Source organism: Sciurus carolinensis, chromosome 13 (genome assembly GCF_902686445.1).
Source record: "Sciurus carolinensis chromosome 13, mSciCar1.2, whole genome shotgun sequence".
Lineage (NCBI taxonomy): Eukaryota > Metazoa > Chordata > Mammalia > Rodentia > Sciuridae > Sciurus > Sciurus carolinensis.
The window spans coordinates 53,294,203-53,304,949 of record NC_062225.1 but is presented as its reverse complement, the minus strand read 5'-3'; the positions used below and the strand labels follow the sequence as shown (position 1 = coordinate 53,304,949).

The window sequence follows — 10,747 nt, the reverse complement described above, 5'->3', positions numbered from 1 at the left end:
TATATTTATGACTAACCTAAATATTTTTATTATGTAAAGTATCTCTAGAATCAACTATTAAAACTAGGAAAGCAACAAAGGCTAAACACTGCATCCAAGCTCAGAGGAATGCCTCTTTATCCATCTATACTTAAAAATTATTATACTAAAGCAATCACAGGCTCCTTTTAACTTAAGCACAGCTACAATTGTTTATTTTCATATATTTTATCTATGTATTACTGCTAAATTTTTATTGTGTACTATTTTGTATCCCAATACAGTAAAACCTTCCCAATGTTTTTGCAATAAGTTTCTAATGATATATTGATTATTAATATTAAAAAGCAACTACACATGGAGACATGCCATGCCTATGGCTCCCAAGAGGGAGGATGATCAACAGAACCGTGTCAAGTGTTAAGTCTTCTATTGCAACAGAACTGTGTTGATGTTGGAGTGTCAGGAAATAGATGCAGCAGTAAAGGATTTCTGAGTTCAATTCTCAGAATCACAAGACCGAGCAAAATTAAGAGCATTAGATTTATGTATAAAAAAAAAACACTTAAAATTAATGAGTATTCAAGTCAAGAAGCAATAAAAACTGACATAGTATATTTTAAAACAGAAAAGAAGAAAAGAACAAAGGTAAATGCAGAGGTTATTTATTCAAATAAGAACAGAAGAACAGGAAAAAGAAACTAATGATTAAAATAAAAAGGTAAAATACTAAAAAAACTTCTTGGAGATTGAGGAATATGAATGAAATGATGAGAAATTAATTGTATTTAAAGTTTTGAAAGCTGACAGAACAATATTTTTGGTAAGAGAGTAGCAGGTAAAGTATTATATTATTATATTGTGTGCATGTATGAATAGTAACAATGAATCCCATCAGTATGTTCAACTATAATGCACCAATAAAAGAAAGTGGGGGGCAAAAGAAAAAGAAGTCCATACACTGGGTCAAATTTTCAATTTTGATAAAATATCCATTATATCTACCTGTCTTGGAAGATCAGTAATGTAAAGGAGAAAATCAAGCCCACTGCCCCAGGACTTAAAGTTGCAAGAGATCACAAAGTTGTGATGTCCTGTGCCAAAATCAAACTGAGGACAGTGAACCACACCCATCTGCATCTGATGTTACAACTTTCTGTCCAACATTGGATCACCCCCCTTTAACCTCTTCACAGGAACCCACAAGCTACAACCCAAGTTGACACCCAATTTTGCAATAAACTCCAAGTCTTTTTGAAAGAAAAATATAATACAAAAAAGAAAATTCACCAGGATAGAGAATAATCTGACATGGAATTTAAAATAACTTCCATGATACAAAGCCTATTCTCTGACCACAATGAAATTATACAAACACAAAGATAAAAAACTTTGTATTCTGAGATACAAAAACTTAGAAATCCAATGACGCACATCTACGTCATCCATGGCTAAAGATGAAACTTCAAGGAAAACGAGAGCAATTGGAACTAAATGAAAATGCAATTTATCAAATATGTGGACTTCTATTAAAGTAGTGCCAAGAAAAAAAATTGTATTCATTACTTAATGTAAAAAGGTTGTGAGTCAATGACCTAAGATTCCATGATTAAAAGTATAAGGAGAGGCTCTCTTCACGGGGCGATCCAAGATGGCGGCCTAGAGGGAGACTGCACCCCCAGTTGCTCCAGAACCCAGGAGTTAAGAAGGGGAGGCATTGAGAGACTCGGACTGAAATAGAGCCACGGGTGAGTCTGCCCACTGGGTAAAGCTCGGCCCGGGTGGCAGGCCCAGATAGAGGTGGCTTATCGGAGCCGGGCAGGGCAGCTAGAGTCATCCACAGGCAGCCCTGCGCACTCCGGTGGTGGGCCCCGCCCACACAGCCAGCTTCTCCAGGTTCTCGGAACGGAACTGGCCCGCTAGTGAGAGCCTTTCTGACCAGAACAAGCTCCGAGTCCCGGAGCCCCTGCAGCGCAGTGTACTCCGGCAACGAACCAGCGGAGAACCTCGATCCGCAAGCAGCCTCTGAGATCAGAGCAGGGCAGCCAGAGACCTCTTCAGGCGGCTCTGCCCACTCCGGCTGCAGGCTCTCTTCACGGGTCGATCCAAGATGGCAGCCTAGAGGGAGACTGCACCCCCAGTCGCTCCAGAACCCAGGAGTTAAGAAGGGGAGGCATTGAGAGACTCGGACTGAAATAGAGCCACGGGTGAGTCTGCCCACTGGGTAAAGCTCGGCCCGGGTGGCAGGCCCAGATAGAGGTGGCTTATCGGAGCCAGGCAGGGCAGCTAGAGTCTTCCCAAGGTAGCCTTCCACACTCCGGCAGTGGGCTCCTCCCACACGGCCAGCTGCACGGTGCAGGCCCACAGTGAGAGCATTTCAGCACAGAGCCAGTTCCAAACCGTGGAACCAGTAGGGGGCTAGGGGCAGTTTTCTTCGGATACGCTGCTTTATCAGATTCCTCCAAGACATCAGGCTACTGAAGGCTGGGAGGTGATACACTGGAAATCTACCGGGACACTATAAGCCAATAGCGGAAAACTGCAATATTTCAGGGTCCCACTGACAACTGACCAATATGAGAAAACAAGGGAAGAAAATGTCCCAAACAAACCAAGATACTACATCAATAAAACCCAGTGACAGCACAGCAGAAGAAATGTCAGAAAGGGAGTTCAGAATGTACGTAATTAAAACGATCAGGGAAGCTAATGAGGAGATGAAAGAGCAAATGCAGGCATTGAAGGAGGAGATGAAAGAGCAAATGCAGGCATTAAATGATCGCACCAATCAACAGTTAAAAGACCAAATACGGGAAGCAAGAGATCATTTCAATAAAGAGTTAGAGATACTGAAAAAAAAACAAACTGAAATCCTTGAAATGAAGGAAACAATAAACCAAGTTAAAAACTCCATAGAAAGCATAACCAATAGGATAGAACACCTGGAAGACAGAACCTCAGACATTGAAGACAAATTATTTAATCTTGAAAGCAAAGTTGGCCAAACAGAAAAGATGGTAAGAAATCATGAACGGAATCTACAAGAATTATGGGATATCATGAAAAGGCCAAATTTAAGAATTATTGGGATTGAGGAAGGCTTAGAGAAACAAACCAAAGGAATGAACAATCTATTCAATGAAATAATAACAGAGGATTTCCCAAATCTGAAGAATGAAATGGAAAACCAAGTACAAGAGGCTTATAGAACTCCAAACATACAAAATTAAAACAGACCCACACCAAGGCACATTATTATGAAAACACCTAACATACAAAATAAACACAGAATTTTAAAGGCCGCGAGAGAAAAGAATCAAATTACATTCAGAGGGAAACCAATAAGAATATCAGCAGATTTTTCAATCCAGACCCTAAAGCTAGAAGGGCCTGGAACAACATATACCAAGCCCTGAAAGAAAACGGATGCCAACCAAGAATCTTATACCCAGCAAAACTTACCTTCAAATTTGACGATGAAATAAGATCCTTCCATGATAAACAAAAGCTAAAGGAATTTACAAAAAGAAAGCCAGCATTACAGAACATTCTCAGCAAAATATTCCATGAGGAAGAGATGAAAACAACGATGCAAATCAGCAACAGGAGGCGCTAGCCTAAAGGAATAGCCAAATAAAGGAGAAACCAAATCATGTCAAAAACAAATATGAGTCAATTGACTGGGAATACAAATCATATCACAATAATAACCCTGAATGTTAATGACCTGAATTCATCAATCAAAAGACACAGACTGGCAGATTGGATTAAAAAGAAAAATCCAACAATATGCTGCCTGCAAGAGACTCATCTCATAGAAAGAGACACCCATAGACTAAAGGTGAAAGGATGGGGAAAAACATACCATGCACACGGACACAGCAAAAAAGCTGGAGTATCCATCCTCATCTCAGATAATGTGGACTTCAAACCAAAACTAGTCAGAAGGGATAAAGAAGGACATTACATGCTGCTTAAGGGAAGCATAAATCAGCAAGACATAACAATCATAAATATCTATGCCCCGAACATTGGCTCATCCATGTACGTCAAACAAATCCTTCTCAATTCCAGAAATCAAATAGACCACAACACAATAATACTAGGCGATTTTAACACACCTCTCTCACCACTGGATAGATCGTCCAAACAAAAATTGAATAAAGAAACTATAGATCTCAACAACACAATCAGCAATTTAGACTTAACCGACATATATAGAATATACCATCCAACAAAGAACAAATACACTTTCTTCTCAGCAGCACATGGATCCTTCTCTAAAATAGGCCATATTTTATGCCACAAAGCTACTGTTAGCAAATACAAGAAGATAGAGATACTACCTTGTACTCTATCAGATCATAATGGATTGAAATTAGAAATAAATGACAGAATAAAAAATAGAAACTTCTCCAATACCTGGAGACTAAATAATACACTATTATATGATGAATGGATAACAGAAGACATCAGGAGGGAAATAAAAAAATTCTTAGAAGTAAACGAGAACAAAGACACATCATATCAAAATCTCTGGGACACTATGAAAGCAGTACTTAGAGGAAGATTTATTTCATGGGGTGCATTCAACAAAAGAAGTAGAAATCAACAAATAAACGACTTAACACTACAGCTCAAAGCACTAGAAAAAGAGCAGACCAATACCAAAAGTAGTAGAAGACAGGAAATAGTTAAAATTAGAGCCGAAATCAACGAAATCGAAACAAAAGAAACAATCGGAAAAATTAACAAAATAAATAGTTGGTTCTTTGAAAAAATAAATAAAATTGATAAACCCTTAGCCACACTAATAAAGAGAAAGAGGGAGAAAACTCAAATTACTAAAATTCGGAATGAACAAGGAAACATCACAACAGACACGAGTGAAATACAAAACATAATTAGAAGCTATTTCGAAAATCTATACTCCAACAAAACAGAAAACCTCGAAGACATCAACAAATTTCTAGAGACATATGAACTACCTAAACTGAGCGAGGAGGACATACACAACTTAAATAAACCAATTTCAAGCAATGAAATAGAAGAGGTCATCAAAAGCCTACCAACAAAGAAAAGTCCAGGACCAGATGGGTTCTCAGCCGAGTTCTACAAAACCTTTAAAGAAGAGCTCATTCCAATAATCCTCAAACTATTCCACGAAATAGAAGAGGAGGGAACCCTACCAAACTCGTTCTACGAAGCCAATATCACCCTGATACCTAAACCAGACAGAGACACATCGAGGAAAGAAATTTCAGACCAATATCCTTAATGAATATCGATGCAAAAATTCTCAACAAAAATTTTAGCAAATCGCATACAAATATATATTAAAAAGATAGTGCACCATGATCAAGTGGGTTTTATCCCAGGGATGCAAGGTTGGTTCAACATCAGGAAATCAATAAATGTCATTCACCATATCAACAGACTTAAAGTTAAGAATCACATGATTATTTCAATAGATGCAGAAAAAGCATTTGATAAAATACAGCATCCCTTCATGCTCAAAACACTAGAAAAAATTGGGGTAGTGGGAACATTCCTAAACATTATAAAGGCAATCTACGCTAAGCCCATGGCTAATATCATTCTAAATGGTGAAAAACTGAAAGCGTTCCCCCTAAAAACTGGAACAAGGCAGGGATGCCCTCTTTCACCGCTTCTATTCAACATTGTCCTTGAGACTCTAGCCAGAGCAATCAGACAAACCAAAGAAATTAAAGGGATACGAATAGGAAAAGAAGAACTCAAACTATCCCTGTTCGCTGATGACATGATTATATATTTAGAGGAACCTGGAAATTCCACCAGAAAACTTTTAGAACTCATAAGTGAATTCAGTAAAGTAGCAGGTTACAAGATCAATGCTCATAAATCCAATGCATTTTTATACATAAGTGATGAATCTTCAGAAAGAGAAATTAGGAAAACTACCCCATTCACAATAGCATCGAAAAAAATAAAATACTTGGGAATCAATCTCACAAAAGAGGTGAAAGACCTCTACAATGAGAACTACAGAACACTAAAGAAAGAAATTAAAGAAAACCTTAGAAGATGGAAAGATCTCCCATGTTCCTGGATAGGCAGAATTAATATTGTCAAAATGGCTATCCTACCTAAAGTGCTATACAGATTCAATGCAATTCCAATTAAAATCCCAATGATGTTCCTTGCAGAAATAGAGCAAGCAATTATGAAATTCATCTGGAAGAATAAAAAACCTAGAATAGCTAAAGCAATCCTCAGTAGCAAGAGCGAAGCAGGGGGTATTGCAATACCAGATCTTCAACTCTACTACAAAGCAATAGTAACAAAAACGGCATGGTATTGGTACCAAAATAGACAGGTAGATCAATGGTACAGAATAGAGGACATGGACACAAACCCAAATAAATACAAATTTCTCATACTAGACAAAGGTTCCAACAATATGCAATGGAGAAAAGATAGCCTCTTCAACAAATGGTGCTGGGAAAACTGGAAAACCATATGCAATAGAATGAAATTAAACCCCTATCTCTCACCCTACACAAAACTCAACTCAAAATGGATCAAGGACCTCGGAATCAGACCAGAGACCCTGCATCTTATAGAAGAAAAAGTAGGTCCAAATCTTCAACTTGTTGGCTTAGGATCAGACTTCCTTAACAGGACTCCCATAGCACAAGAAATAAAAGCAAGAATCAACAACTGGGATAGATTCAAACTTAAAAGCTTTCTCTCAGCAATGGAAACTATCAGTAATGTGAAGAGAGAGCCTACAGAGTGGGAGAATATCTTTGCCAACCATACCTCAGATAGAGCGCTAATTTCCAGAATCTATAAAGAACTCAAAAAACTCTACACGAAGAATACAAATAATCCAATCAACAAATGGGCTAAGGAAATGAACAGACACTTCACAGAAGAAGATGTACAGTAATCAACAGATATATGAAAAAATGTTCAACATCCCTAGTAATAAGGGAAATGCAAATCAAAACTACCCTAAGATTTCATCTCACCCCAATTAGAATGGCGATTATCAAGAATACAAGCAACAATAGGTGTTGGTGAGGATGTGGTGAAAAAGGAACACTCATACATTGCTGGTGGGGTTGCAAATTAGTGTAGCCAGTCTGGAAAGCAGTGTGGAGATTCCTCAGAAATCTTGGAATGGAAACACCATTTGACCCAGCTATCCCACTCCTTGGCCTATACCCAAAGGACTTAAAATCAGCATACTACAGAGATACAGCCACATCAATGTTCATTGCTGCTCAATTCACCATAGCCAGATTGTGGAACCAACCTAGATGCCCTTCAGTTGATGAATGGATAAAGAAACTGTGGCATATATATACAATGGAATATTACTCCGCAATGAAGAATGATAAAATTATGGCATTTGTAGGCAAATGGTCGAAATTGGAGAATATCATGCTAAGTGAGATAAGCCAATCTCAAAAAACTAAAGGACGAATGATCTCGCTGATAAGCGGATGAGGACATATAATGGGGGGTGGGAGGGGCTAGCATTAGGTTTAGGGTTAGGTTTAGAGTTAGGCTAAGGAGAGCGGTAAGAATGAAGGAAAGAAGGACTGTGTAGAGGGAAAAGAGGAGTGGGAGGGGTGGGAGGGGTGGGGGGGAGGGGAAAAATAAAATAAACATCATTACCCTATGTAAACGTAAAAAAAAATTTTAAAAAAAATTAAAAATAAATAAATAAATAAAAAGAAGGGAGATGATAAATACAAAAAAAAGTATAAGGAAATATGAAAAAAAAATGATGAAAATAAGAACAGCAAGAATCAATAGCAATAAAGAAAATAAGTGGATCCAAAAGCTGGTTATTTGAAAAAAATCAATAAAGTGGATAAATCTATAGCAAAAATGACCAAAGAGAAAACATAAATTACCAGCATCAGAAATGAAAGATGGAACATCACTACAGATACACAGATGTTAAATGGTCAATAGGGACCACTTCCTTTGACCTCATGCACATAAATTAAACAGGTTGGATGGAAAAGGCTAATATTTCAAAAGTCACAAACTTCCCAAACTTGTACAACATGAAATAAATAGCAAAAATAGCCCTATAACTATTAAAGATGTTAAATGTGTAATTTAAAACCTTCTAAGAAAGAAATCTCCGGGCCCACATGATTTTACTAGTGACTCCCACCAAATATTTAAAGAAGAATAAAGGGTTATTCTAACATCCCTTTCAGAAGATAGAAAAGAAGGGGACACATTTATAAAATGTGTATTGCTCTGATCCTAAAACTAAATATTGTTTTCAAAATCCTATAATATATTATCTCCTATTAATGTAGTATAACTCTTCAACAAATCAAATGCAGCAGTATATAAAAGGAATAATGAACCATGCCCAATTGAGATTTATCCTGGGAATGAGAGATTGATTCAATATTCAGACATTAATCAATGCAATCCATCCTTTTTGCATTCTAAAGAATACAAACTACATAATCATATCAGTTGCAGTTTTATTACCGTGCCATACAATAGATCTCTTGAACTTATTCTTCCTATGTACTTTGTATTTTTTGACTAACAATACCATAGCCCTTTTCCCTTTACTCCAAATCCCCCTACCTCTGGTAACCACCATTCTCTTCTCTACTTGATCTATAAAGAGTCTTAAAGATATTAACATATTAGTGAAACCAAATTGTATTTTTCTTTCTGCTTTATATCACTTAACATAATGTGCTCCAATTTCACCCATGTTGTCGCAAATGACAGGATTTGCTTTTCACGGCTGATTAGTGTTTCATTACATATATATATATACATATTTTCCTGATCCATTCATTCATGGGTGGACACTTAGGCTGATTCCATATTTTGGCTATCGTAAATAGCACTGCAATAGATGTGCGAGTGCAAATCATCTCTTTGATTTAAAAGTTGATCTCATCATATTCTTGAAGGATTGAAAGAGAGTGGATATTATGTGTTCTCACTACAAAAATGATAACTAGATAAGGTGACGCACATGTTGATTAACTAGATTTAGCCATTTCACAATGTATATATGTGTTTTTAAAACATATTGGCATGATAATTACATATATTAAAAAAAAGTATCTCAAAAAAAAACCCAGAGCTTTCATCCTACTTAATAATGATAGAATGCTTTCTTCTTAAGATCAAGAGCAAGGACATGACATTCATACTAAATTATTCAACTTTGTCCTGAAGCTTCTGGACAGTGTGATAAAGCAAGAAAAAATAATTAGGAGGCATGCCAATTAGAAATGGAGAAATAAGCCTAGCATGGTGGCCCACACCTATAATCCTAGCAACTCAGGAGGCTAAGGCAGGAGAATCAAAATTTCAAGGCCAGCCTTAGCAACTCAGTGAGATTCTGTCTCAAAATAAGATAAAAAGTGTTTGGGACATAGCTCAGTGGTAGATCATCCCTGGATTCAATCAAAAGAAGGGGAAGGAAAGGGAGAGGGTAAAGGAAGAAGGAGATAAGGAAGGGGAAGGATGGAAAAGAGGAGGAAGGAAGGAAGGGAGGGAGGGGAAGAAATAAAACTTTCAAGTTTCTACATAGAAAACCTAAAGAAATAAGCAAAAATATTTCTAGAACTAATAAATGAGTTTAGCATGGCTACAATATACAAGGAAAACAAAAACTGATTGTGCTATGATATAAAAGTAATTAATTATAAATTAAAATGATAAAAAGTCCATTTGCAAGAGTTTTAAATATTAAATATAACAAAACTCGTACAGGATCTGTGTGTGTGTGTGTGTGTGTGTGTGTGTTTAGTCAACAGAAATGGCTAAATATATTTTAATAAAATAACTTCTCACCATCTTTAAATAAAAATGATTTGCATTTTTAATATGAAGCTGCTGTGGCATCAGGACTTAATTAATTCCTGCTCCACAGGTTTTAGATGCCTCTGCAATACTAATTCCGTGGTGCTCTTAAGGCACATGGTAGACATGTTTGGCTCCGTTGGAAGTCCTTGTGGTAACATCAGTGGCTTGATTCTTATCAAATGGTCAAACACTTTCAGCTTTGCATTCACTGAACTTGACAGATATGTGCTTTTGCTAATGGCAGCATCTTTATCATGTCTTTTTCTCAGTATGAACATGTTTTATTGTTTTTATTCTGGTAGCAATACACAGTTTATGAGGGTGCTGTGGTTTCCCAACATATTTTCCATGATCTGCAGGTGAAGGCAAAACCATTTTATCTGGAATTCTTGATTTGATAAATTTGTGTGCAGATGAGAGACTCCTTTTGTCACAGTCCTTAGTTGACCTGGAGACCTCTGAACTACTGAGCACAAACTCCCTGCCATAAGGATAGTGATTGTCTGTTTAGATCAAGGCTGTCCTTTCTTTAATATGGATGTCCAATTTTTTCCAACACCACTTTTTTTTGTTGTTATTTTTTGGTACCAAGGATTACCAAGGGGTACTTAACCACTGAGCTACATTCTCAGCCCTTTTTATTTTCAGAAAGGGTTTCACTAAGTTGCTTAGGGTCTTCCTAAGTTGGTGAAGCTGGCTTTGAACTTGCAATCCTCCTGCTTCAGTCCCCCAAATTACTGGGATTACAGGCATGTGCCACAGTGCCCAGTTCCAAACCCACTTTTTAAATGAAATGGTTATTTACATCTATTGTAATATTATGTGCAATTGGCATATTATGACCTACCTCTGTTTTAGTCTGAACATCAGGAACCAGTTAGTCTTTTTGATTGACCTCACTACCCCATAGTAA

The 10,747-nt window shown here is 37.1% G+C and overlaps 1 pseudogene; it reads right to left on the bottom strand.

Annotated features, from left to right (window-relative positions):
• Nucleotides 1-9,872: 9,872 nt before the first annotated feature.
• Nucleotides 9,873-10,322, bottom strand: LOC124962777 (39S ribosomal protein L30, mitochondrial-like; annotated as a pseudogene).
• Between the last annotated feature and the right edge of the window lie 425 nt (nt 10,323-10,747).